At 35.1% G+C, this 27608-nt stretch overlaps 1 protein-coding gene and 1 pseudogene across 4 annotated transcripts in view; both read left to right on the top strand.

The window, feature by feature from the left end:
* The window catches only part of LOC111153705 (coiled-coil serine rich protein 1), a 1387597-nt gene that overhangs the window by 588413 nt on the left and 771576 nt on the right, over positions 1–27608 (top strand). The window lies entirely within an intron of this gene.
* LOC111155813 lies at positions 808–19085 on the top strand (annotated as a pseudogene).

Here is a 27608-nt window from a genome sequence, read left to right as displayed (position 1 = left end):
AATGTCATATTATATGTCACCTATACTTTAATTTTTAAGAAAAGGGGAAAAAAGAATTAATTACCTGGCAAAGAATGCATAAGATCTCTACAGAAAAAAATGTAAAATCTCTATTATGTGATAAAAATATGAATAGAAAACACCATATGTTCTTTATGAAGAGAAATAGTAAAAATTTAAATCCTCTGCAAATAAATATATAAAGCCAATTCAAAGAAACAAAATTTAACTTAAAAAAGGAAAAAAAATGGTCAAATTATACTCAGATAATTTTCTAGAAGACTATGTTACTGATCTGGGCCCTTGGGCTTTCTAAGCAATAGAAATAGATTAGAGGCCAAAGGGGGATTCCAGGCAAGACTTTTATAGGCATGTATGTTCAAACACAGAGAAGACAGCACAAAGGAAAGATTCCTCCAGCTGACTCTCCAAGGAGAGGTCAGAGAGTGCTTTAAAGAGACTTAAGAGGGAGAAGAGTGGGCCACCTGGGTGGCTCAGTGGGTTAAGCCTCTGCCTTCAGCTCAGGTCATGATCTCGGGGTCCTGGGATCGAGCCTCACATCAGGGTCTCTGCTCAGTGGGGAGCCTGCTTCCCCCTCTCTCTCTGCCTGTCTCTCTGCCTACTTGTGATCTCTGTCTGTCAAGTAAATAAATAAAATCTTTTTAAAAAGGTGGGGGAGAGTGACATGTAAGCGTAGAGTTGGTATCTGTTGGTGCCTGTACACTTAGAGGGCCTGCTTCTTCATGTGTCACATGTTTAATTAGCATGTGAAATCTCCACTCCTGGGTATGGTTTTTAGTATTAAAAATGAAGGGAAACATCAATGAAAGGTCAACACTGGAGTCCACCTTGGCACAAACTGGTTTGGTCCGGTCTTCTGAGATCTTCGAGGTCAGTAAGCATCTTGTTTCCACATTCCTACAAGATTGGCTACTCAAGAGGCATGTAGTTTCATGTATCAAGGAGCCCTGGATTTTGCTGTTAGGGTTGAAGGGACTTGAGTCCAGTCCCTGTTCTCTTTCAGATAGGGTATATAAAAACATAAAGAGTAATTTCAAAAACTATCTACATATGTTTCATGTTTTAAGGGGTAATTTTAATTACTTGAGAAATTTACTTGTGGTTTCTCCCCAGTATGACTCATTCTCTTTGCTCATCCAGGACTGCGGTCATTAGCCTCCTGTGTGACCACCTAGTAGAGTCTTGTACGTGTACGTCCAATAAATACAGTTCCATCTACACATCTACAATGTGGCCATAGGTATAATTTGAAAATAAAAATTTTATTTTGTCTCTCACCTGTGTAAACAATTTTAATGGATCTAACAGTAGTGTCTATGTAAAAACCCAAATCCTGTTATTTCAAACTAAAAGTAACCCACCGTATCATTTTTTATACTATAAAAAATATTGTAGTTAGCTGAAGAATGTCTCCCATGTAGTCCTGATTATAACCTTTAAATGTTACCTTATTTGGAAAAAAAGACTCTCTGCAGATGTGATGAAATTAATGCTCTTGAAATGGGGAGATTATCCCAGTTTATCTGGGTGGATACTAAATGTAATTACAAAAATAATTATGAGAGAGAGGCAGAAAAAGATTTGACACCAACAGAAGAGGTGGCAATGTGACAACAGAGGAAGAGATTGGGGTGAATCAGCTATAAGCCAAGTAATGTCAGCAACCACTAGAACCTGAAGGAAGCAAGCAATGGGTTCTCCCTAGAGCCTCTAGACAAAGTGTGGCCTTGTCACTACCTTGTTTTCAAACCAGGGATGCTGATTTGGGACATCTGGACTCCAGAACTGTGAAAGAATAAATTTCTGTTTTAATCCATCAAGTTTATAGTTACTTTGTGACAGTGCCCGTAGGAAATACTTTTTTTTTTTTTTTTTTTGGTAAAACAAACAATAGAGTAATATATGTCATCTAGTAAGAGGAGTCAAATAATCTAAAATATTTCTATTCTGAGATAACCAGATTTATTGAGACATTTAGTGATTAATGTCGCAAGCCTCTTAATGCATAATTCCATTAGATGTGTGAATCCTTAGATATGCGTGCCATTTTATCAACCCTATCTGGAACTCATCAAGCTCTTTCAATCTGCAGACCTAAGTCGTTCTTCAGCTGAGGGATTTTTTTTTCTTCATCTTATGTTTTTAAGTGATTCCATGGTTACTTTCTCTCTTCTATCTCTTCCTTTTCTTCAGTCTGGAAATTCTGTTATTTGCTAGTTATGTCTCCTTGATTTATTTTCCAAATCTCTTATCTTTTTTCCCTAGTGATTTTCATTTCTTTCTTTTTTTTTTCCCTTTCTTTCTTTGACTTATTTCCTTTACTTGATGTTTTAGTCAATAAATCAGGTCTCAGGGGAAAAAAAAAGTTTTTCCATTGCTTTTCCATTATAATATGTTTATTTAGTTCTAGAAAGACTACCGATGAGCCTCAGCCTGCTTAAATTTTATTACTGTTGTTCAAATTGTCATCTACTTCTCCAGCAGTTTTATTTTGAAAAAGGCTGCAAATTATGGTTGTTTCTCTTCTAATTCCTTTTTCTGACAATGGGTTCCTTAGGTCGCATTGTTACTTTCCTTGGGTATCTGAAGTTGTATCAGTCTAATGGGTAGTCAGGGATAAAGCAGTGGCCCTTGGGAGAGATTAAAAACTTCTTTACCTAGAACATACCCTCTTAGGTTAAGACTGAGCAAGATAGCCCTTCCTCCCTAAGTCTTTGCCACCTTCCCAAGTGGTGCAACAAATAAGAATTAAGTCTCCCCTGTTCATCAGACCAATATAACTCTCTTTCTGTCTACTGTCAGAATCTCCCCTCACTTCCTTGTGATTCCTCAAACGTTTTCTCACTTTCCTGGTACTTTCTAGTATCCTTAGCATTATCCTTTCAGGATGTTTAGGATTTTGTAAAGAGCCTCTGTTTCACATAGACTCTCCTTTAGATTAAGCCTAATTCCTTGCTTAGGATGAGAGTAGGAGGGAAAATATACGAAGAAAAAATCAGTCATTTCAATATTGCACTAATTTATCTTAGCTCACTAGATAACATGTTCCTGTAATATGCTCCTTCTACCACCTGATTATTTTTCAGAGCACCCACTGTACTTCCAGGATTTGTGTGAAGTCTAACATTTCAGATAGATTATAATAATCAATGAGGGCAGACTTTAACTTAATACACGTTTATTTAATAGCCAAATGAGAAATATTTCAGGAGATAATGTCTCTAAACAAGGTGCATGTCTTTGTTTGTTTTTAATAGGATTAACTTCGATTAATAGAATATAAAAAGAATTAAAATCCAGAAAGTTGTTCATGTGCTATGGAGAAGAACCAGTATTGGTCTTTGAGTGTGAACATCATCATCACTAATAAAGCTGCATTTATGGAACACATGAAAATATTAATGTAATTTTTCTTAGGTGTCTTATGCCTACAGAGACATCAGTTCTCACTTAATGATGGTAGTACCTAAAGTATGGGCTGTATGGGGCATAATGGTAAGCCTTATTTTAACAGAAAGCAAAGCAGAGTAGCAGACCATAATATTTTCTCTCTAAGAATTGTTTATAAAAGTGAAAGTGTAAAATTTTAAATATTAATTCTAATATTAACTGTACAACTGAAACCATTATTAAGTCACTTAAAAGAAGGATAAAGAAAATGTAATTTATGCCATTTGCAAAATTTTTTCTCAAGTAGAGAATTAGTTGAAAATCCCTAACCTGTGATTCCCTACAAAGTCACTTATAACTTGCGTATTAGTATCAGCTCATTGTCTCTTTTCTGCTGGACTGTGTAATTTCCAAATACTTTAATGAAGACATTGTACTGTTAACCAATATGTATGTATTCCTTACTACCTGATAAACCAGCCAACCATTTTGTATATACAAAATAATTTTTCTTTATTCCATAAAGTATCTCACTGTTCTCATTCTCCTTTGGTGGCCTATGCACCTTTCTTTTCCCAAGTGGAAAAAAGAGGGAAAAAAAAAACAAAAAACGAAAAACAAGGTAACTCAGTGTGGCTACAACAGCTTCTATAAAATGCCTCTGTCCAAGTTTCCCTCCTATCAGGAACATAATTCTTAGCAAACAGGTCACTAACTCACTTAATTAACTCTCTTCTATGTTCTTGGAGGCATTGCTATGTCAAACCTAAATTAGCTTAGTATTTAACAACCTGTACAAGCCCTTTGGGAAAACTGTTTTTAACAAAAATGGCTTCTTAAATAGCCTTTGGTCTCCTTAAAGGATTCTGATTACTGTATAAAATCCTAATACACCTATTAGCAATTGCATACATATGCAGATTTTCAACAGAGAGAGAGATAAATTTCTTACCTCATTCCCTAAGGGGCATTCTAATATTATTTTCCTTTGACCCATACTTGACCTATGAACACCTGATACACAGATATTTTACCCAAGGATCTCTCAGTCCAGCGCTTTGGCAAGACCTGTTTAGGATTGCTCTGTACTCTGTTAGGATCTGGAATACAGAGGAGAGTTACTCCTCTTTCCATTTTTCCTACTTACACAGTATTTTTGTTTGCTTGCTTGTTTGGTTTGGTCTCTAGTATTTACTCTTTGCCAGTCATTCCACTATAATCAGGGTTGCAAATTCAAGGATGCCATGGTTTCTTTTCTCCAAAAAATTGCAGTCTAATGAGGAATAGAGGAGGAAAAAACAAAACCAAACTATAATTATAGCTAGACTTATAAGGATTACTATATATTTTTAAGAAAATACAAAAATGGGGTATCTTATTTAAACCAAGAGATTCCAGATTTCCCAGAGAGAAATGAGTATCTGAGCGGAATTTTTAAGAATAAGTCAGACTGTAGTGGTGTAGGGAAAGACGATCCTGAGCAGAAAGAAGGTTGACATTTGGAGGGGAGTATGATCTGTCTGAGGACATGTAGGTAGTTTAGGACTGTTAACTGTATGGCTTCCTTTAAGAGGCGGTGGTTGAAGCCAAGGGGGTAGACAAGTTCATTGAAGGCACTGGAAGAAGAAAAGAGAACACATATATTAAATTTTAATAAAATAATTCAGAAACTTTTAGAATAAAAATTGTGGAAAAATTGGGGCCTTGTAGTATGCCAAAAATCTAAAGATGAAATCCATCAATCTCAGTTTAACAGTCTACCCATATTTGAACATAGCAGATGAGTCTAATGTAGATGGATACCTATTTATGAAAATAACTTGCTAAAAGTCTTGTTTACATGGTTTTCTCAGTACATGTAAAATTTTCTTTATGCAAATTTTTTATATACAACTCAGATTTTTAGGATCATGGGCATTAAGTATTACTAGATACAGCTAGGTAAAGAGCAGTGAAATAGCTCAATGCTCAAACAAAAACTAATCTATTTATTCGAATATATTACTTATATATAATAAATGATATAAAAAGAATATGAAGCAAATCATAATCAAAATGGCCTTATCATTATGTGATAAATGTCACCTTAATTTTATACACTCACATATTTTCATGGAGTTGATTTTTTTTTTCTGGACTACTTCTCTGTGTTCACAAATTCTGACAGTAACTCATACTTACTTTCTTTCCACTTACACGGAAATAGGGACAGTTTAAAGACATAAAACATTTATGGGGTCTTAGTACCCTTAAGTTTTGTACACTAGAGCTCATATGAGATGTGATCTATCCTGTGTACTTTAAGAGAGTCAAAGCAATTTATCACAACCTTAGCACTCAGTTCAACCTGAGAAAAATTACCTGTCAAATGTAACTATACTACTGAACAAGTTGATGCTGTGCATTGGACTAGAGAATGTTGTCCAGCTACCTAACAGATGCTCTGGGCATCATTCAAATTTTTAAAAATGCACATGATAGTCATTATGTTAACATTAGCATATTTGCTCTACAGAGCTTTCTGGACTGATTCCACAGAAGGACATTTAGAGGAAGGTGTGATGCAACAGATTTACTTTTCTGTTTTTTTATTTATATATATATACATATATATATATATATATATATATATATATATATATATTTCAGTATGAAAAACTAATCTCAAAGTAATTTAGCCATAGTGGAGCCATTCACAATTCCAGAAGAAGCAAAATGCAAAAATACAGAACAAATCTTTTGGTTCTCTTTCTTTCTTTCTCTCTCTCTCTTCCTTCCTTCCTTCCTTCCTTCCTTTCCTTTTTTTTTTTTTCTTTCTTCCCCCCTGTTGGAAGGCATCATAATATGATTGTATGTGAATTTTAAATTTGCCATTTCTTTGCTGATCTAAGTAATGCCATAGGTTTAAACAGTTAGTTCATCTGCTTTGAAAATTATCTATGATCTCTTTCCTGCTTAGGAATCAGTTGATTTCCAGTTTTCTGATGCTGAACTAAACCAAATGATTGTCCTAACTTATTGAGCTCACAAGGCTGCTAGTTGGTGAATGTCTCTATGGATATGATTAACTACATTACTGTAAAAAATCTGCTTTTTATAAAGCTGTATGATATATTAGATCATTTCTATACAAGTTTACCTTTCTTGGACACTCTACTGCACTTTCCCTTGGATCACTTGGCCAAGGAGAATCTTCCATGTCCTGAGGCAGATCTATGACGACACCCACATGAGTGAGCTTGGTAAAGGATCTCTTCTCTTCAGTCTCTACTGGAGAAGACTACATCCCTGACTTACATATTGATTAAACCTCAAGAAACCTAAGCCACACCCAGCTGAGCAACACCCAGATTCCTGAGGTGACAGATATTTGTTCCATTTCATTTTTTACACAGCTACAGGTAATTAATAGAGCATTTAGTAAAGGTTTGCTACTAAATATGGGAGTGAAAAGTTAAAAACTGCATTTTAAAAAAAAGAAAAATTAAGGTGCATAAGGATTACCATTTTTAGACTGGGTCATGGGTCATTTCGATCAATATTTCAACAGTAGGATATATATCAAAGAATGCTTTACCAAACAGAATCTTCAGTGTCTTACTATTAACCTCAAATATTAAAGGAAAACCTCAATTCAAGTTATATTCCTTATATTAACTATTATTTATGTGTACCCTTTAGTGTGCTGGGTGGTTACCATACACTGTAGCATCCACTGTCTTCGCTTTTTCTTTCTCTCATTCTCTCCTTCTCTACTGCCCCCTCCTCCAAATCTCTTTCACTGGTGCCTTCTCTTCTCCTCTCCTACTCAATTGTTTCACTCTTTCTCTCTCACAAGCTTTTTCTTTTTCACACATGTACGTACTCAAAATGCATAGCCACATGCAATGACAAATAAATTGAGTTTTGACATAGTCGAATGAAATGCTTTGCTCAGTAGTTTACTAGAAGTCTGAATTAAGTCATCTGAATAATAATGCAAATGAAATCTACCACTTGAGTTAGGGTGATAGCAGTTTTGATGTTTTTCATCTGTTTCAAAAGAAAAAAAAATGCTAGAGGCAAGAGTTTGCCTTTTTTAAAATCCAGAAACTTATGATTATCCTGCAAATACAGAAATTATTTTTGTGGGACTACTTTTGCTATCATAAATATAGCAATGAAATTTTCAGTGCATTATTGGTTATTCAACCTTTTATATAGCTATAATTTTTAAGTATTTATATGTTGCTAATTTTTACATAAATTATCCTAATTTACCCGCATTGTTTTTTATCTTAGCTCTGCCTGCTTTAATTAAATACCACAAACTGCATGGGTTAAACCAACAGATACCTATATCTCACAGTTTTGGAGGCTAGGAAGTCCACAAGCAAGGTACCAGCAAATTTGGTTCCTTGTGAGGGTCTTTTCCTGGCTTGCAGATGTCTCCTTCTCATTGTGTTCTCACAGGTCAGAGGGAGAGAGAGGGCGTAAGGGAGGGAGAGAGAGCCCTCTCTTGTGTGTGCCCAGGCAGTCTATGTGTGTGTGGGGTGTGTCTCTCTGTGTGTGTGTTCGTTTTTCTGGTGCTTCTTAGAAGGACAGTAATGTCATTATGAGGGCCCTAGCCTCATGACCTCATCTAACTAATTACCTCCCAATGGCTTCACCTCCAAATACCATCACATTTGTGGTTAAGGCTTCAACATATAAATGTGGAGGGAATACAACCATTCGGACCATAACATTCTTTTTTTTTTTTTTAAGTTTATATTTATTTATTTGGCAGAGAGAGAGAGATTGCAGGTAGGCAGAGAGGCAGGCGGTGTCGGAGGGGGGCGGGAAACAGGCTCCCCACTGAGCAGAGAGCCCAATGTGGGACTCGATCCCAGGACCCTGAGATCATGACCTAAGCTGAAGGCAGAGGCTTAACCCACTGAGACACCCAGACGCCCCTGGACCATAACATTCTTATCTTTAAGGTAAAATCTCCAAATCATAATTAAGGTATGAGCTATTCTTCATTTCAAATGATATTTGTTTATAAAATATGTGTAAGACTATTATTTTGATTTATTAAATTTGTAATCCAAAAGGGGTTTTGTTTTGTTTTGTTCTTAAGATTTTATTTATTTATTTCAGGGAGATAGAGCATGCAAGGGAGAGAGTATGAGTAGGGGGGCGTTGGGGGGAGAAGCAGACTCCCCTCTAAGCAGGGAGCATGATGTGGGACTCCTTCCCAGGACCCTAGGATCATGACCTGAGCCAAAGGCAGACACTTAACTGACTAAACCACCCAGGCGCATAATCCAAATGTTGAAAGAATTAAAAAATATTTTTACTATTTGTTATATATAATTGTTATTTTTCTTGCTAATGATTTGATAATCATATATTTTCCTTCAAATAACATTGAGTGAACAAATTTTTATGCAGAAATGGGTGTTTTTAAATGAAAATACCTTTATTAACTCATTTATGTCATACACATTTATAGTTGATTTGGTAGAAATAAAAATATATTAATTGTTCATTCTATTCTTTTCCTCCTAACTAGAGAGAGAGCATTAACACATTTTTACTAAATAAAATGATTGTCTTTAGAAAATGTCCAGCAATAAGAACCAAAGAAGTAGAGAATAATTATTAATTCTTATTTAAATGTTTGGTAGAATTCACCTGTGAATCCATCTAGGTCTGGACTTTTATTTTTTTGTTGTTTTTTGATGACCAGTTCAATTCTATTACTAGTAATTGGTCTGTTTAGATTTTCTATTTCTTTTTAATTCAGTTTTGGAAGATTGTATGTTTTTAGGAATTTATCTATTCTAGTTCTAGGTTGTCCAATTTATACATAAAATTTTTTGTAGTATTCTCTTATGATCCTTTATATTTCTGTGGTGTCAGTTGTTACTTCTCTCTTGTTTCTGATTTTATTTGGGTGCTTTTTCCTTCTCTCTCTCTCTCTCTTTTTTTTTTCTGATGAATCTGGCTAAGGGTTTATCAATTTTGTTTATCTCTTCAAAGAACCAGCTCTTGGTATAATTGATTTTTTTCTATTGATTTTTAGTCTCTATCTCATTTATTTCAGCTCAGATCTTTATTATTTCCTTCCTTCTACTCACCTTGGGCTTTGTTTGTTCTTTTCTAGTTCCTTTAGGTCTAAGGTTAAAATGTTTATTTGAGCTTTTGCTTGTTTCTTGAGGTAGGCCTGTATCACTATATATCTACCTCTTAGAACTGCTTTCTTTGTTCCCAAAGATTTGGGGTGGTTGTGTTTTCATTTTCATTTTCTCCATGTTCGTTTGTTTTTTATTTCTTCTTTGATTGCTCTGTTGACCCATTGATTTTTTTTTTTTTTGCATCATGTTGTTTAGCCTCCACATATTAGTGCTTTTTCCTGTTTTTTTTTCTTGTAATTTATGTCTAGTTTCATACCATTGTGATTATGCTATTAGTCTTGTTGGATTGTTCCCTTTATCATTATGTAATGCCCTCCTTTGTCTGCTATTATTTATCCAAAGAAACAAAGACACTAATTTGAAAAGATGTATGAACCCCTATGTTTATTGTAGCATCATCTACAGTAGCCAAGATATGAAAGCAACTTAAGTATCTATTGATAGACAATTGGATAAAGAAGATGTGAGAGATACATATATGGCCATATATATATATATATATATATATATATATATATACATATAGGATATATATGGATATATTGGATATATATATATATATATAAAATATTGGATATATTCACTATGTATATTCCATTATGTGTGTGTGTGTGTGTGTGTGTGTGTGTGTGTGTGTGTGTATAATAGAATGTTATGTAGTCATAAACAAGGATAAGACCTTGCCATTTGTTATAGCATGGATGGACTTAGAGTGTATTATGCTAAGTGACATAAGACAGACTGAAAAAGATAAATACCATATGATTTCACTCATATGTGGAATTAAAAAACAAACAAATAATCAGACCATGAATACAGAAAACTAATGGTTGTCAAAGGGTAGGGAGGTGTGGAGACAGGTAATATGATTAAACAGTCATGGGACACATAGCTTTCCAGCTATGGAATGAATAAGTTACTGGAATAAAAGGCACAGCATAAGGACTCTAGTCAGTGATATTATAATAGTGTTGTAGGTGATAGATGGTATCTACACTTGTGGTGAACATAGAATAATGTATAAACTCGTGAAATCACTGTGTTGTACGGCTGAAACTGATGTAACATTGTGTGCCAACTATACCCCCCCCCAAAAAAAAAAACAAAAAAAGGAAAGAAAAGGAAACAAAGAAGTAGAATAAAATTGACATTTTCATAAAATTTAGGTGCTATTTTAAATGTGGAACTTCCAAATCTGCTGTGTTGGGCCATAATGGATGTGGTGGTTTAATTTAAGTTTTTCAATTTTGTGTCAATTTTACAGATCCTGATATTGGCATGGGATTGAATTTCCCTTGGAACCTCAGCAGATAATACTCGTTTTTCTTTTTATACACAGCTTTGTTTGATGTATCCTCTGGTTTCCTGTTTCTACATTGTTATAACTTGAATTAGTATCATGAAGCGATTCTTAGGTGTCATTACCACAGGCAGCTGACAGGAGCTAAAACATATAACCAGTATAAATTTTGCCTATATGGACCCCCAAGTTTTGATATTTGTCTAAATCCCAGGTGCAATCAGACTAAGACAAAAAAATTAAATTTTTCTGCTCATAAGCAGTAGTTTTACATTGTCTTTTCACTCAGAACATTTGGTCTCAAAACAAAAATGTTGATAACATTTTTGTAATTAAAAAAAAAGAAAATTATCTTCAGAAAGTGTATAACATATAATTAAAATACTAAATTACAAATACATTCCATTATTTCTTAGAGATTTTCCTAGCCTTATTTTTCAAAGATGTTGTTTTAGGGAGAAAATGAGGATTATTATTAGAGTTTTGTTTTCAAATCAATATATTTATTAAAGTTCACAGTGGTTTCATAAAAATGTGAGAGAAAAAATGTGAGAGTAAACATATGGCAAACTTCATTTTAATTATTATTCATTATTAAAATTAAGACCGGTTTTTAATGGGCAATGGATGACTTGCCAGATACTTGTTTATTATTTATTGATGACTTTTATGTATGCTAAAAAGCAAAATTTCTCACATAAAATGTCAGATATAACCTAGACTCACTACTGGAACAAAATGAATATATTTCACTGTCTTTGGAAAATTAAGAAGGAAGTGTGTGTGTGTGTGTGTGTGTGTGTGTGTGTGTGTGTGTATGGCAGATCAATCAATCAACCACCAGACTGCTTTTTTTTACTTAAAAATGTTTCTATGCTTAGGTTTAAGTTATTGTAGTTTTCAAACCTTTGAGTTGTGGTGTAGCAGATAAAATGAAGCCTCAAATCATTCTCTAATCTCAAGAACATCCTGGCAGAATTACTGAGACTTGTCTGTTAAAATTGATTTCCTTTTAAAGAGAAGTAGGCTTTTCTTATTGTGTTAAAAAATGATTTTATCTATTAAGTGTCTTTTCTTGTGAAGATCCTTTCCTTTTATGACCCAAAAAGAAAAATGTTCTTTTTCCTCCTGAGTTTTTATATTCACTATACCCACTAATCAGTAATCTGTATTGCAAACAAAATGGAATATAATCCAAAAAGAGTAATCTTCTTTTAAGTGAATACAGAACACCCATCATTTCTAATACCAGTCATCTTAATTTGCAGCATATGTGTTGTTTAATTTTATGATGCTTTTTGATTTTAGTAAAAGCAATAGATGGGAGACTTGTATGCTGAATCTGTCATAGAATAGGGAATCAGGATATTTACACTGTAATTTTGAGAACTACTGGTAAACCATAGGCAAGCAACTTTTTTTAGGACACTAAAAGTACTTGTTGAGATTTAGCTCTGAGGTGTGGTATCTGTTATTATTAGTGATGATGGTTAGGTTTGCTTGTTGTTTTAACAAGATTACTCAGGAAGAGAAGGATACAGATAAATGCCTTTCCACCTATTAACAATGTTTTTAAAGTTAGACTTTATCTGACATAGATAATATCTATATTGAATAGAAAGGGAGTTCTGATAATTTCTGCAATCATTGCTAATTGATAGTTGATTGAGCTATAATGCTTTGTAATTAGAATATTTCCAGTTAAAAAAATATATATATGGTAGAAGAGGGGCCAGAAATTGCAATTACCTGCATAAAATTATGATAACATCTTTTCTATAACAGCAGAAGATATATTAGAATGTTTTGAGTATATAGCTCACATATTTTCAGGAATAATTCTAAATATTGGAAGAATGTACTCATAAAAGTAACGGTTAGATTGGGTAGTCAGAAACATGCTCTCAATATATGTAAAAAAGAATATAATGCTCATTTCTTGATCAGTGAAATGAGAATTGTGCTGCCTAAACACTACTTAACAAGGTATGGCAAAATAAAATTGGTAAGTTAGGAATGGTATTTGTGTCTTAGGACTGTGACAGAGATGCATAGAATTTCCTTTATTTTCAACTTAAGTTTTGAGGTGTAACTTCTAATACTTACATAAGGCCAAAATATTAAATATGAAATGTTTATAAGCTTAATTTGGAATGTAGGTTAAAATCATTAAGAACATTCAAAAAATATTTTTATAAGTATGAACTTAAAAAAGAACTCAGTCAGTTCCTATGGAATATGTTAATTTTTCATTTACCTCTATTCTGAAATGTTTTATAATTGAATTTGGCTCTTTCAGATTGTGACTTGCTTTTTTTTTATTTGATCAAAGTCATAGGTGTATTATTTCTTGGGGTGGTGATGGTTAAGAAGATATGGTCCATAGATACAATGGAATGTTATGCCTCCATCAGAAAGGATGTATAATCAACTTTTGTATCAACATGGACAGGACTGGAGGAGATTATGCTGAGGGAAATAAGTCAAGCAGAGAGAGTCAATTGTCATAACATTTCATTTACTTGTGGAGCATAAGGAACAACATGGAGGACATTAGGAGAAGAAAAGGAAAAGTGAATTGGGGGAAGTCGGAAAGGGAGACAAAGCACCAGAGGCTGTGGACTCTGAGAAACAAACTGAGGGTTTTGGAGGGGAGAAGGGTGGGGGGAATGGGTGAGCCTGGTGGTGGGTATTAAGGAGGGCACATAGTGCATGCAGCACTGGGTGTGGTGCATAAACAATGAATGTTGGAACACTGAAAAAACTAAATTAAATTTTAAAAAGAAATACCATTTGAAGGATTACTTTTTTAAAAGATCTGATTACTAACATTTCCTAATAACATATGAATCATAGAAAATTTGTATTGAGATTTATTAGATGAACCTGAGAAACTTGTCTTTTTCCATAATTATGAGTCTTGCACCCTGTATGCCATAACAGTATTTTGAAATACTGTACTTTGCATTCTGCTTCACAAAAATAGTTGATCTGATAAATTCCTTTTTGCTGGATGCTGTCATGTCCGTCTTTTTAATACCCTCCTTGTTCATTATAAGTGCCATTAGCTATACTGCCTAATGAAAGGTACCTCATATCAAGTCTGATTACTGCTCTAATGTTTTCCAGGCGTGCTTGGTGATGAGCTTGGCATATGAAACAATTTCCTACAGTAATAAAACTAATTAAAGTAGGCAGTCATCCACATACCACTTTCTAATGAATTATAATAAGCTCATTAATCTCAACCACTCTTATTCCAAAAAGTCCATTGATAGGACCTCTATGTAAGAGTAAAATTCCTCACCCTTATACATGTACAACTATTACAGAATCAAAGAGGACTTAGTGAATTTAAGTTTTAAAAATTACGAATTGCTGATCAATGCTTTAAATGAAATGTATAACTTCCAAATTCTGCCCAGATTACTTATTGGCAGGATCCTTTTCTGTTTGAGTTCTTCTATAATTGATTTAACAAAAGAAAAATGATTCATTGTATAATAATAACTCTTCAGCACCTTGAAGACTAGAATTGAATGAACCAACTCCATATTTTTATTTAGAGATCATATGAGAACGATGAATTGAGTACTTGAGATCAAGTGAAAAACAGCCTGTTTCCTCTCCAGAGAGAGCTAGAGTATCTGCTCAAAATGTCAAAACATTATAATAATTATTTTTGGTTAACATTTCTTCAAATTTGTGAGTGCGCAATGAAACAACATAAGAATTACTATTCCATTCTCTTATAAATAGTTTGGTAATGTAGACTATTGTTCTGGAGATAATTTTACAGTCAAGGAGATAAGGCTGTTAAATATGAGAAACATTGGAGAATGTTTCTCCAATTTCAGAACTACAAATGTGAATAGTAAGAAAATACATTTTTCAGAATAGTAGGGTTTATTCTATCTTCATTATAATTTGATGTTTTAAAAATGTAGCAGTTTCCATCTTGAGGCTCACTACTACTATGACACACATGTGAATTTCTCCCTAAAGAAGGTAATTAAAAATATGTACATCTTAAAACTGATACAGAATGTTTGTAGTGGGTTAACTGCAAATAGGCACATTTTAATTTATGAAATTAACATTTAAAATTGTTTTCATTTATGAATTTTAAATATCATGTATTTTTATGAGAAAATGACTTTGGATATTCTGTGCAGAGATTTTCTTTTATAAAACTTATGTTTTAAAGTCTGACCTTTGTGGGTAGAGGTGTAGCGATACTGTCCCTGAGTAAAATGTCTCCCAATCTGGCATCAGCTATAACTGTGGTGGCCAGTTGCCACTATATGTGATGATGAGTTGGTTCCATGCTTGAACAACAATCAGGAGAAGGGCTTTTGGTACATATTCCTCCATTATCTAGCTGTATGGTCTTGAGAAAGTAATTTATACATCATCTAGTTAAGTATATTCATGTATAAGGTATGAAGAGCCCTCTAGAGAAGTGCATTCCGAAGTGTCAAAAGTGCCACTGATAGTAAATGCGGTGTTTCAAATAATTTTTAAAAGACTTTATTTACTTATTTTAGAGAGAGAGAAAGAGTGAAAGCCCACGAGCCAGGGGGATGGGCAGAGGGGGAGAGAGAGGAAAAGAATCCCAAAAGACCCCACACTGAGGGCGGAGATCCTGGGGCTCGATTTCAGCACACTGAATCTGTGTGAGCCAAAGTCAGGAATCAGTCACGCGACTGACTGAGCTGCCTAGGTGCTCCTCAAGTAATTTAATATAATAATTTAAAATACTGTATGAAGTGACACAATTTCCCCTTCTAATTTCAGTTCAGTTCTGAAATCAAGAAGTTGGTTTTCTGCTCTATGTCCTTAGGATTTTTCTAGCACTCATGTTTTTGACAGAACTGGTGGATCTCCTAGTAGTTTCTAAGACGCAAGAAATATGCTGCTGAACAGAAGAATGCAGCATGTCAGTCTTATTAAGAGAAGTGGATTTCTTGAAAGTTGTCTCAAAGATAATAGGAAATTAAATGAGAATGTTAGGAAAATTTTGAGAGCTCCAGTTGACCTTGTTTTTTTTTTTTTAAACATTTTTTTAATTTATTTTCAGCATGACAGTATTTATTGTTTTTGTACCACACCCAGTGCTCCATGCAATCCGTGCCCTCTCTAATACCCACCACCTGATTCCCCCAACCTCCCACCCCCCCACCTCTTCAAACCCTTCAGATTGTTTTTCAGTTGACCTTGTTTTAAACAGAAACCCGTTTGAAAAAGACTTACTCCGGTTAGTAGATCTAATTAATAATACCTGTTAAGAGCTAGCTGTACCTTGAATAAACTTTGGTAATATGCTTTAATGTTAATAGGAAACATGACTCATCATCATAACAGCCAACATTTATGAAATGCTTAATACTAATACTTATTGAGTGATTTGAAGTCAGACAGTCCTCCTAAATGATTTACATGTACTAACACATATTAGTCTTCATCACTCATTTTAATGTTTACAACAACCATATAAATTAAGCAGCAATATTCTAATTTTTTGTGTGAGGAAACTGAAGTACTCAGATACTAAGGAATCTCAGAAATGTCAAAAACTGCCAGGTTGGTGAAAACATGGAGGTTTGGGAAGAGTGGCCTTGCCCTGTGCATCCTTTCCATCTGGCTGTACCTGAATTAGAGGCTTTTATAATAAACTGGTAGTCTAGTTTGCACGATTTTTCCTGTGTCCCTTGTTTGATGAGAATTGCAAAGACAGAGAGATGAATGCAGTTGATTCAAAACGAGAAGACCGCGATGAATGATGCCTGGAGAGTCTTTCATTTGGAAAAGCTACGGGGAATCCCTTCAGCAAATTTGGGACAGGTAACAAATATATTTTAGAGACTAAACCAAACCAAGAAGACATTGATGTAAGGCAAGAACTTACTGAAATTGTACTCTACTTATTATTCATCCAACTTAATGGCTATCTGTGTGAATCTTTAGATGACTTGACTAATTTGGTGGTAAAGTTACTTCCTGAAGTTGAGAACAAAAATGTACCATTGCCAGAGTTTCCTGAACACCCTTTCCAAGAAGAACATCTTAAACAACTTTAAAAAATAGTACCCGGTAAGGATTTTAGGAATCTTTTTCTGACATTTCCCATACCTGACCTTCAGGTCAAATCTTAGTCATCTCATTGGGCAGGAAGGTCCTGGAAGTCTGTTATCAGATCTTAAAGGGCTGGGTAAATACTCTTGTTGGTGGGCAGAAGGAAAGAGCCTCCCGGTTTTATGTTTTGTTTTGTTTAGTTTTATCATTAATGTGGACTTGACTGAGGAAGAATTATTACATGTTGAAGATATAATTTTGCACATGGTTCAGTTATCTGCAGAAGGACCTCAAGAATGGGTTTTCCAAGAGTGCAAAGTCTTGAATGCTGGGTTTTTTTTTTTTTGTTTTGTTTCGTTTTGTTTTTTTGGTTTAAATATAGAGACCATAAGCTAGATTGCAGGAATATTGCATTCTTATCACCTAGAAGAAGTGCTCACAGCTGAATATTTACTGGAAGAATTTAGATCTGCCTTAAAATAGATGGATCTGTATAAACTCAGACCAGAAAATGTGTGGGTTGCAGTAGTTTCCAAGTCTTGAGGGAAAAACTGATCGCACAGAAGAGTGGTATAGAACCCAGTACAAGCAAGAAGCTGTACCAGATAAAGTCATTAAGAAGTGGCAAAATGCTGACCTGGATGAGAATTTAAACTTCCAATTAGGAATGAATTTATTCCTACAAATTTTGAGATTTTTATCATTAGAAAAGGAAATGGCATCATATACTTCTCTCATTAAGACTGCAGCTATAAGCAAACTCTGGCTCAAACAAGATGGCATGTTTTTCATGCTGGAAGCTTGTCTCAACTTTTGACTTTTTCAGCCCATTTGCTTATGCGGACCCCTTGTACTGTAACATGGCCTATTGGTACCTTGAGTTCCTCAGATCCTCAGAGACTCTCTCAGTGAATATGCATATGTAGCAGAGCTAACAGTCTTGAGCTCTGACCTCCAAAATACCATCTCTGGGATGTGTCTCTCTGTGAAAGGTTACAGTGATGATGACAAGCAGCCAGTTTTGCTAAAGAAAATTATTGAAAAAACGGCTACCTTTGAGATTGATGTAAAAAGATTCGAAATTATCAGGGAGGCATATATGTGCTCCCCTAACAATTTCCAAGCTGAGCAGCTCACCACCACACCTTGCTGATGACTGAAGTGGCCTGGACTAAAGATGAATTAAAGGCAGCTCTGGGTGATGTCACCCTTAAGGTCTTTATATCTCAGCTCCTGCCATGGCTGCACACTAGAGCCCTTCTCCATGGAAACATGACAAAGCAGGCTGCACTAGGAATTATGCAGATGGTTGAAGACATCATTATTGAGCATACTCCTATGAACCTTTTCCTTCCAAGTCAGCTGGTTCCATGTGGAGAAGTTCAGCTCCCTGACAGAGGATGGTTTGTTTATCAGCAGAGGAATGAAGTTCACAGTAACTGTGGCGTTGAGATATACCACCAGACAGACATGCAGAGCATCTCAGAGAATATATTTCTAGACCTCTTCTATTAGATCAGGTGTGAGCCTTGCTTCTTCAACAACCTGTGCACCAGGGAGCAGCTAGGCTTATCGTCGTCAGTGGGCCATGTGAAGCCATTGGCATGCAGGGCTTGCAATTCATCACCCAGTCAGAAAAGCCACCTTACTACTTAGAATAGAAACTAGAGTGGAAGCTTTCTTATTAACCATGGAGAAGTCCAAAGAGGACATGACAGAAGAGGCTTTTCAAAAACACAATCAGGCATTAGCAATTCATTGACTAGACAAACCAAAGAAACTGTCTGCAGAGTGTGCTAAATATTGGGGGAAATCATCTTCCAGCAATATAATCTTGACAGAGATAACACAGGAGTAATTTAAACACACCTACTAGGGATGATATCATCGAATTCTACAAGGAAATGTTGGCAATAGATGCCCCAAGGAGACATAAGGTATCCATCCATGTTCTTGCCAGGGAAATGGATTCTTATCATGTGGTTGGAGAGTTCCCATATCAAAGTGATATAAATTTGTCACAAGCACCAGCCTTAGCACAACCTGAAGTGATTCAGAACATGACCAATTTCAAGCATGGTTTTCCACTGTTTCCCCTTGTGAAACCACATACTAACTTCATGACTGCAAAACGCTGATGATTTCTCAAGGAAAGTGCAAGTGGAAGCATCCCTGAGTCTTCCAGGGGCTAGGAAAACAGTTTTGCCCACTTAAATAGTTTCTGATTCATTATTAGAGAGACAAACAGGAAAGAAAGAAAAAAAGAAATTGTCAAATGTCATTATGTAGAAATTTTAAAAATCCAAGTAATTAAATTACAAAAAAAAGAAAGGTCAGACACCTAGTAAATGGTAAAGTTTTTTTCTTTAATTTTGTACTTATGTATTTCTATTTCTTTATTTTCTTCCTCATGTCACACCCAGTAAGCCTTAGTTAACTTAATCCTCTCAGTTCTCAACTGGAAGCTTGTTTCTTTGAACACTATATTCCCAGTGACTGGCACATAGTAGGCACTTAAAAAGTATTTGTTGAAAAATGTGTGAATGGATTAATTTATCAGTAAATCTCTTCCATAATAGACAACTTAAAAAGTGTCTCTACACATAACCTGTTGGACTCAAGGACCTCACTCCTAGTACTTCCTACCCCCTCCCTTACTGAGTTTTCTCCTGATTATTTGTCACTATTTCTCTTATTCATCTTGGGTAATTTGGAACCAGGACAGTTGCTCTTATATCAGAATGTACAGCTCTGGGGGCGCCTGGGTGGTTCAGTCGGTTAAGCCTCTGCCTTCAGCTCAGGTCATGTTCCAGGGGTCCTGGGATAGAACCCTGTGTCAGGCTTCCTGCTCAGCAGGGAGCCTACTTCTCCCTCTCCCTCTGCTGCTCCCTCTGCTTCTGCTTTCTCTCTGTCAAATAACTACATTTAAAAAGAAAAAAAGCTTGTATAGGTTCAAATGAAAACTGCATTACTTATCTTTGTCCACAACTTAAGTGTGTGACATTGAAAGATATATTTAAGCCTCTCTGAGTTTCAGTTTTCTTATCTGTTCAACAGAGATATTAATATCTACTCATCAGAATTATTGTACTAACTAAATTAAATGTATTTGAAACACCTAGGAAAGGTTGGCATATTGTAGATGTTTTATAGCATCATATTGAAATATCAAGACATTTGAGCCAAACAGACCTAATACTATTACAGGGTAGTTCTGGAAGATTGAGTCCATTGTTTACACATTTAAAGCATTAATTGTTTGATGGTTAATCACAACATATAAGTTCCTAACCCTGAATTATCTTAAGGGTTAAATGAGACAGTGTTGCCAGAGTGCCTGGCATACAGTTAAAACAAAATGAATATTAGCTGCTTCTTTTAGTAATAATTCTCCTTTCCTTTAAATGTTTTCTTATTCTGTTGGTTTAATATCTTGGGGGGGAAAGGAAGACAGTACACTGTCTGATGATTGAATACATTTATTAGACTATTTTCATATAGTTTTCTTTAAAGTATAAGCGTCGATTTTTGCCTAATAACAGTATAACTCAAAATTATATTATCTTGAACACTTCAGCTTAAAGTTACTATTGTAGGAAGTAGAAAATTCAGGTCTAACAAAAGTTAATTTGTTGAGTCTGTATTTTACAGACCACTGGCAATTGGATGACTATGATAGGGAGAAGATTTATATTGTATTTCTGTATTCATAAGTTCCTGAATAGAAAGAAACACAATTCAAGCATTTGAAAAATACACTGGAGAAGATTAGTTTGAAAGTAGGATGTGCATGAGTGCATGGATGTATGTATCTCTTGTTGGATGATTGTAAGTAAGTCTTGCTGTAAAAATATCTAAGAAGCAGAATTTATTGTAATCGAGTTCTCCATTAAAGGACAGCATATTATTAGAAATACTTTCTTGTAGAAAAAACAAACCAAACCAACACACAAACAAATTAAAAAAAAAAAACAACAATTATTTTATTTACAAAACCAACACCCCAGAGATTATGTATTTTTTCCGATATTCTATCTTAAGTTTGGGGAGGGAATACTCTTCTACAAAGAAACCAGTGAACTTCATGTGGGATACCACATATAAGCTAGAGGGACCCCTGCATTGCTCAAGATTCCAGGTCCTTTAGAGCTGGGGTTAGAAGTTCTTGACTTTTGAAAACTCTTTATTAAACCACTGTGAATTAATTTACAATTATGTATATTTAAACCAAATGCAATAATACCTGGTAAAAGCTATTTCAGACTGTAGTTGAGCATTTTCTTAGAAGACTTGGGACAAAATTTGCAATTCAGGTCCACTACCAGGAACTCAGAAATGCTATTATCTCTTCCCTCTAGCATTGTAATAACCTCCTAATTGGCATCCTCACTTCCCCCTCTTACAACTTTATCCTCTACCCCTTTGTCCCCATTCTTCCAGCTTTATGCAGATATGTCATATCCCTACTAAAATCCCTTGTCCTTGAAATAAAATCTAAAAACCTTCATTCCCCTTGTTTTTAATACAAATTCTAAGAAGCATGCATGATATGGCTGATTTTACAGCATAGTCAAGTGTCATTCTGTCCTTCTGTGTTTCATACTTCATCTATACTAGTTATCTTTCATTTCGTTGAACTTTCTGTGCTACCTTTTATCTTAGTCAAGGTGTATTTTATTTTTCTTTTCCCACAGCAAAATTATGATCATCTTTCCCAGATCTCAGTTTAAACATTACTTAATCAGAAATGACTGGAGTGGGTTTCTCTAGAACCTAGTAATTCTCTTCCATTACATCATCATACCTTAGAATTCTGTTTTTTGCACTAAAGAGTATAAGCTTTCTTTTTCCATCTTGTTTGATGCTATATTCTTAAACCCTTGTCAGATGGCTAACAGTTAATATTCACTTATTTCTAAATACCCTACTGAATGAAAGATACTGAAAGTAATGAGTTTTAAGAGTGCAAACTAATGCCAGACTTTCCCTACAGGTTATGTATATAGTTTTACAATGTCAGATTCTTACTTCACTGATCTTCTCCCCATGCAGACAGTTTTCCTTGATATAGAACCTGCCAGCTTGAAAAAAAAAAAAAAAAAAAAAAAAAAAGGCCTGATGACTTCCTTGAAGCTTGGGGGCTTGGTTGTGTAGCCCAATCTTGGCCAGTGGAGCAGAGGAAAAAGTATGCCTTTGATGAAAATAATACTTGTGAAAGGAAGAACTGTACTTCTCAGTATTAAATCCAGTTGATTGAGAGCATGCTTTTTGGATTTGTGTTTTCCTGCGTACAACTACAAAGGGTCAAACCCAAGAACTAATGCTTACCCTTTGAGTATGAGTGAAACTAACATAGAAATATCATGGTCTTTGATTATGTTTTTATGCTGCTGAATTAAGTGAGTCTGGAACCACCTATCCCCGGTAATCTTATTTATGAGGTAATATCTTTTCTGTTTAAGCTCCTTCTATTTTTTTTAATTTAATTTAATTTTACTTTTTTGTGTGTGTTCCAAAATGCATTGTTTATGTACCTCACCCAGTGCTCCATGCAATACGTGTTCTCTTAATACCCACCAGCAGGCTCACCCAAACCCCCACACTCCTTCCCTCCAAAACCCTCAGTTTGTTTCTCAGAGTCCACAGACTCTGACGGTTTGTCTCACCCTCCGATTTCCCACAACTCCCTTTTCCTCTCCATCTCCCCATGCCCTCCGTGTTATTCCTTATGCTCCACAAATAAGCGAAACCATATAATTGACTCTCTGTGCTTGACTTATTTCACTCAGCATAATCTCCTCCAGTCCCGTCCACGTTGATACAACAGTTGAAGCTACTTTTAGATGGCTATCTTTTCTTATTCTCAAAAGCACCTTAATTGATAAAGATGCCCTCAGGACTTGACTTTCCCTGAGTCCCTCTTATGTAGTTAATCATTGTCACCTGTTAGAGTTGGGAAGTCTACCTTGTCTACTACTCTGTAAGCAAGACTAATGATCAGGAAGGTTCCTCCCCCAGGAATACTCCCTTTTTACCATTAATATACTTTGTAAAGATAACCTTAAATCATTGAAGTAATACATTTCTAAATGTGTGTGATCTTCAAGAAATCTGGAGCTTTTGGAATCTAGAATAGAAAGAATTTTTCTTATAACACTATTTATTATATATAGAACCAGACATTGACCTCAACTCAGAAATTAGTCATTCAGCAAACACGCTGTCTATAAACCTCCTTTTAATGTGTGTGTGACTGTGGAATGTTGGCTACTGGGATTTCTCTTGAGCCACTCTGCTCTTCTATAAAATCTCAGTAATACCACCTAATTCATAGGGTTTCTGTAAAATCACATCTCGTGAAATTATGGATATAATGCCCATGGAACTAAGTAGGCAGTCTTCCCTTATTTTAGCAGAAGTTAAATTTGGAAGATTTTTTCCTGATAAAATATGGAATATTAAAATTAGTTAAACTGTTTGATTTCATTATAAAGCTAAAAACAATAAGAGGTTTTGTAAAAAAGTATTCTGTGTTCATTAAGAACTATCATTACACGTATTGGGCAATTTTGGCTTTAGCTCTCAGGAAAAATAAAAATGACTTGTACTTTTCTCAGTTTTCTGTAGCTGTTGTCTGTAAGCATGAAATCATGGGTTTTGTTATTGAAATATTTGGCAGTGTTTTGTTTTAGCTCTTTTGATAACTTTTGTGTTTGCCTTGAGCAAGTCACTTATTTTTTCTATTTTCTATTTTAATTTACTTATGAAAGATAGAATGATTGTGATGTACCTTACAAAAAACTTAAAATCATATTGAGAGAATGATGAAAACCAAAGCAATGTGTTAAATGCCAGATATGACAACAAGAATAAGAGAAAGAATATTTCTATCATAGAGCATTCTCCTAGATGGCTTTAATACTGTGAAAGGCAGTAAAATTGTTTCCTGATAAATACTTTCTTGAGCATTAAGACATGAGTTGTCCAGGATTATATATATGTGTGTGTGTGTTTGTGTATATATATATATGTGTGTGTGTGTGTGTGTGTGTGTGTGTGTGTGTATCTCCAGAGTACTGATTATACAGCACATTTCCTGTCCTGCCTTCATTGAATTTATAATTAGAATATCACCAGGAGGCAGCTACTGGCATCATTAATGGAATATATTTGTGGGCAAAATACCTTTTCTTAAAGAATTTCTGGACTATTCTGAGGAAATCAAAATCAATTTTTAACTTCAAGTTTCAACTTAATTTTTTTCTACTAAAGTACTAACATGCATAGGATACTAGATGATTTGCCCATCCATCCATTCATTTCATCGATATTTACTGAACTCCTCTGTGAAAGCTACTGGACTACATGATTTGTGATGTGCAAAGATAAAATGCGGTTTCTATCCTCAAAGAGCTTACATGTATTAGGGAAATATATATAAATAACTCAATTAAGGTTCTCTTCCTTAGTGTTGCAACAAAGGCAAGAAGAGCAAGTCTAAGACATATGAAGAACTCTAACCAGATAGAAAGGCCTGAATTAAGGCAATGGTGATGAGAATTGAAGAAAGGGAATGAGTAAAGGGAATTCTGAAATCAGAAAAGGGATTGTTTGTCAGTTGGTTTTAGAATGTGAGAAGATAAATTGTGGATAGGGACTTATGGTTTCAACTCCAGTAGGTAAGGAGCTTGGAAGTCATCACTTCTGTTTTTTACAACAAAAGCTGAACATACTGAATATCAACAACTTTTCTTGGGCTTATCAAAGAAATCAGGCCATAGAGCAAATCACCACCACAGGCAAATATAGATAATCACTGCCAAAATCAATTTACATGGAACAGAGGCCACTAAAGCTATACACTGGTAGGAACACTTAAACTGTAATTTTGATGAATTACTGGAACCTATGTGTAGACTAGCTTGACAGTATGAAACTCCTGGGGGCCATATTCTTAAGGGGAAACCCACACTTGAATGAATCTTACCTCTGAAATCCCACCAGGTTCTCATGGTGAAGAACCCAAATAAAGTCCCCTTGTGTTTTGTTGAGAGGCAGAAAAATAACTCTTTGAAATATGCCCAGGGCATTTTCCATAACAAAGGTCTGCTCTCTAGGCAAAAGTTTTATGTCACCTGGAAGTGGGAAAGGCACTTAACCAATTCCAGCCCTCTCTACCCTTCCTATCTCACCTGAGGAGGGAGAATAAAGTTAAGGAAGACTTGTGAAGGTCGCAATCATCCCAGAAACACAGGCCTGCTACAAGACTGATAATCATAAGATTATAGAATACCCCCCCCAAAAATCCTTACAATTACATTAACAGTGAATTATAGCTGAAATTATAGCTGAAAGAACTGCAAGGCACAGACTCTGTTAGAAGCCGTTCTTAGAGTAGCTCTTAGAATAGACAACAGAGGAGACAAAAGCAAGGACAGTCAAGGAATTTGAGGCCTTTGGGACCTATAGTTACAGCAAATATTAAACACAGGCCAACTTTTAGCAAGATTAACATAAAAACTCACACTATTTAACTTCAGTTATTACTCAATACATCACCTCCAGCTTTCTTTAAAAAAAATTACAAAGCATGCTAAAAAGCAGGGGGAAAAGAAGAAGAAACAAAGTAAGCAGCAGAACTAAATTCATATAAACACAGATTTTGAAATTATCACACAGGGAATTTAAAATAATTCTAATTATCTTGTGAAGGACATTAATGGAAAACAATAAACAGCATGCAGGAACAGATGGGCAATGTAAGCAGCGAAATGGAAACTCCAGAAATCAAAATGATACACTAGAAATTGACATAAATGAAAAATGCCTTTGATGGACTCAGTAGTAGATTAGACACTGCCAAGGAAGGAATCACTGAGCTTAAAGATATGTCCAATGAAATACAAAAAGAGAAAGGGACAGAAACAAAATAACAGAATATCCAACAACTCTGAGATAATTTTAGAGTATAATATGGACACAATTGGAGTACTATAAGAAAAGAGAGAGAATGAAGCAGAAAGGTCTTTAAATAGTGGCCAAAACCTTTTCAAAATAAATGGCAGACATCAAACCACAGGTTCATTGAACTCAGAGAATTCCAAGCAAGAAGTATAAAAACTCTAAACCTATACATAACATATTGAAGCTGTAGAAAGCCAAAGACAAAGAAAATCTTGAAGGAATCCAGAGAAAGAAAAATATCTTTACCTTGAGAGAGAGAGAGAGCAAAAATAACAACGGACATCTCATCATCAGAAACCACACCAAAAGATATAAAGTGAAATATTTAAGTGCTAAAAAAAAGTCAAGGATGAATCAGGTTTCTTGATCAACTTATAGGAGAAGTGATGTTATTAATTGAGGCCAGAATTAAATGGAGAAATCATATGTTACAGGAGAAATCATACGGGGTGAAGATTTTAGATGTGAAAACTTGAGTCTGATACACCTGGAACATAACAAGTGGCAAATCTCCAGGCAGTTAGAAATTTGGCACAAGATTTCAGAAGACTGGAGAGCAGGGAATGGGGATGGATAATAAATCTGGAACTGTTAGTTTATAGGTAATTGCTAATACAGTAAGTTGTGGAGGTAGAACATTTAAGGGGAGTTGGGTGAGGTATTCAGATAGAAACCTGAAAAGTTTTAACTTTTATTTTTAAAGATTTTTTATCTATTTATTTGTCAGAGAGAGAGAGAGAGAGAGCGCGAGCGAGCACAGGCAGACAATACCAGGCAGAGGCAGAAGCAGGCTCCCTGCTGAGCAAGGAGCCAGATGTGGGACTCAATCCCAGGATGCCGGGATCATGACCTGAGTCGAAGGCAGCCGCTCAACCAACTGAGCCACCCAGGCTTCCCAGGTTTTAACTTTTAAAGAACAAAGTGAAACGAAAAATATTAAGGAGTTTGAAAAGTTTCTGAGGACAAAATGTGCAGAACTCCAGAAGGAAGGGATATTTTTAAAAAGAGATTTTTGTATTGCCAAGTCTAAAGCTTAGATCAGGCTGAAGACTGAAAAAAATGTTTTCACTTAAAACTGATGAGAGCAATTTTAACTAAGTGACTGGAGTGGAAACCAGTTTTCAGAGGCAAAAAGATTGAACAATTATTTATTCATGGCTAAACTGCAAATGAGGGTACGCATTCTGTAAGTGTAGTTGCTCTTCCAAGAAATATCTTAATCAAAGGAAGAGAAAGTCAGGGATAGAAGTTAGGAAAGACAAAGTATTGTTGTTGTTTGTTGTTACGTTTGTTTTAGGAAAGGTAGGAAGTTAATCCAGTTAAAGGACTAATAGAATTAATAGAGAAGATCTGTGCTAAAAGTTACTACAATTTAGGGGGCTTCTCTCTCAAACCAGTATTATGAATATTAGCGAACAAGTGTTTAATCTTTTCCGTACTACTCATGATTTTATATAAAACTAACTCTGAGTAATTGATGGAAAACCTATCCTTTCCGCCACCATCTTGGATAATGGGAAGTGTTTGCTGTATAAAGCCAATTTATGGCACATTGTGATTATAAGAAGCAAAATTATACCTGTTGTCATAAATGCATATGTTTGTTTTACATATCATAATAATCATTCCCTTTTCAACTGATTTTCAACAGCACTGTGTTGCAAAGGGTGAGATTAGAGAAATGAAAAGAAAATAGA

Source organism: Enhydra lutris, unplaced genomic scaffold (genome assembly GCF_002288905.1).
Source record: "Enhydra lutris kenyoni isolate GAN:26980312 unplaced genomic scaffold, ASM228890v2 scaffoldscaffold3, whole genome shotgun sequence".
Lineage (NCBI taxonomy): Eukaryota > Metazoa > Chordata > Mammalia > Carnivora > Mustelidae > Enhydra > Enhydra lutris.
The sequence above is the reverse complement of the archived record's forward strand: the minus strand, read 5'-3'. Positions and strand labels throughout refer to the sequence as shown.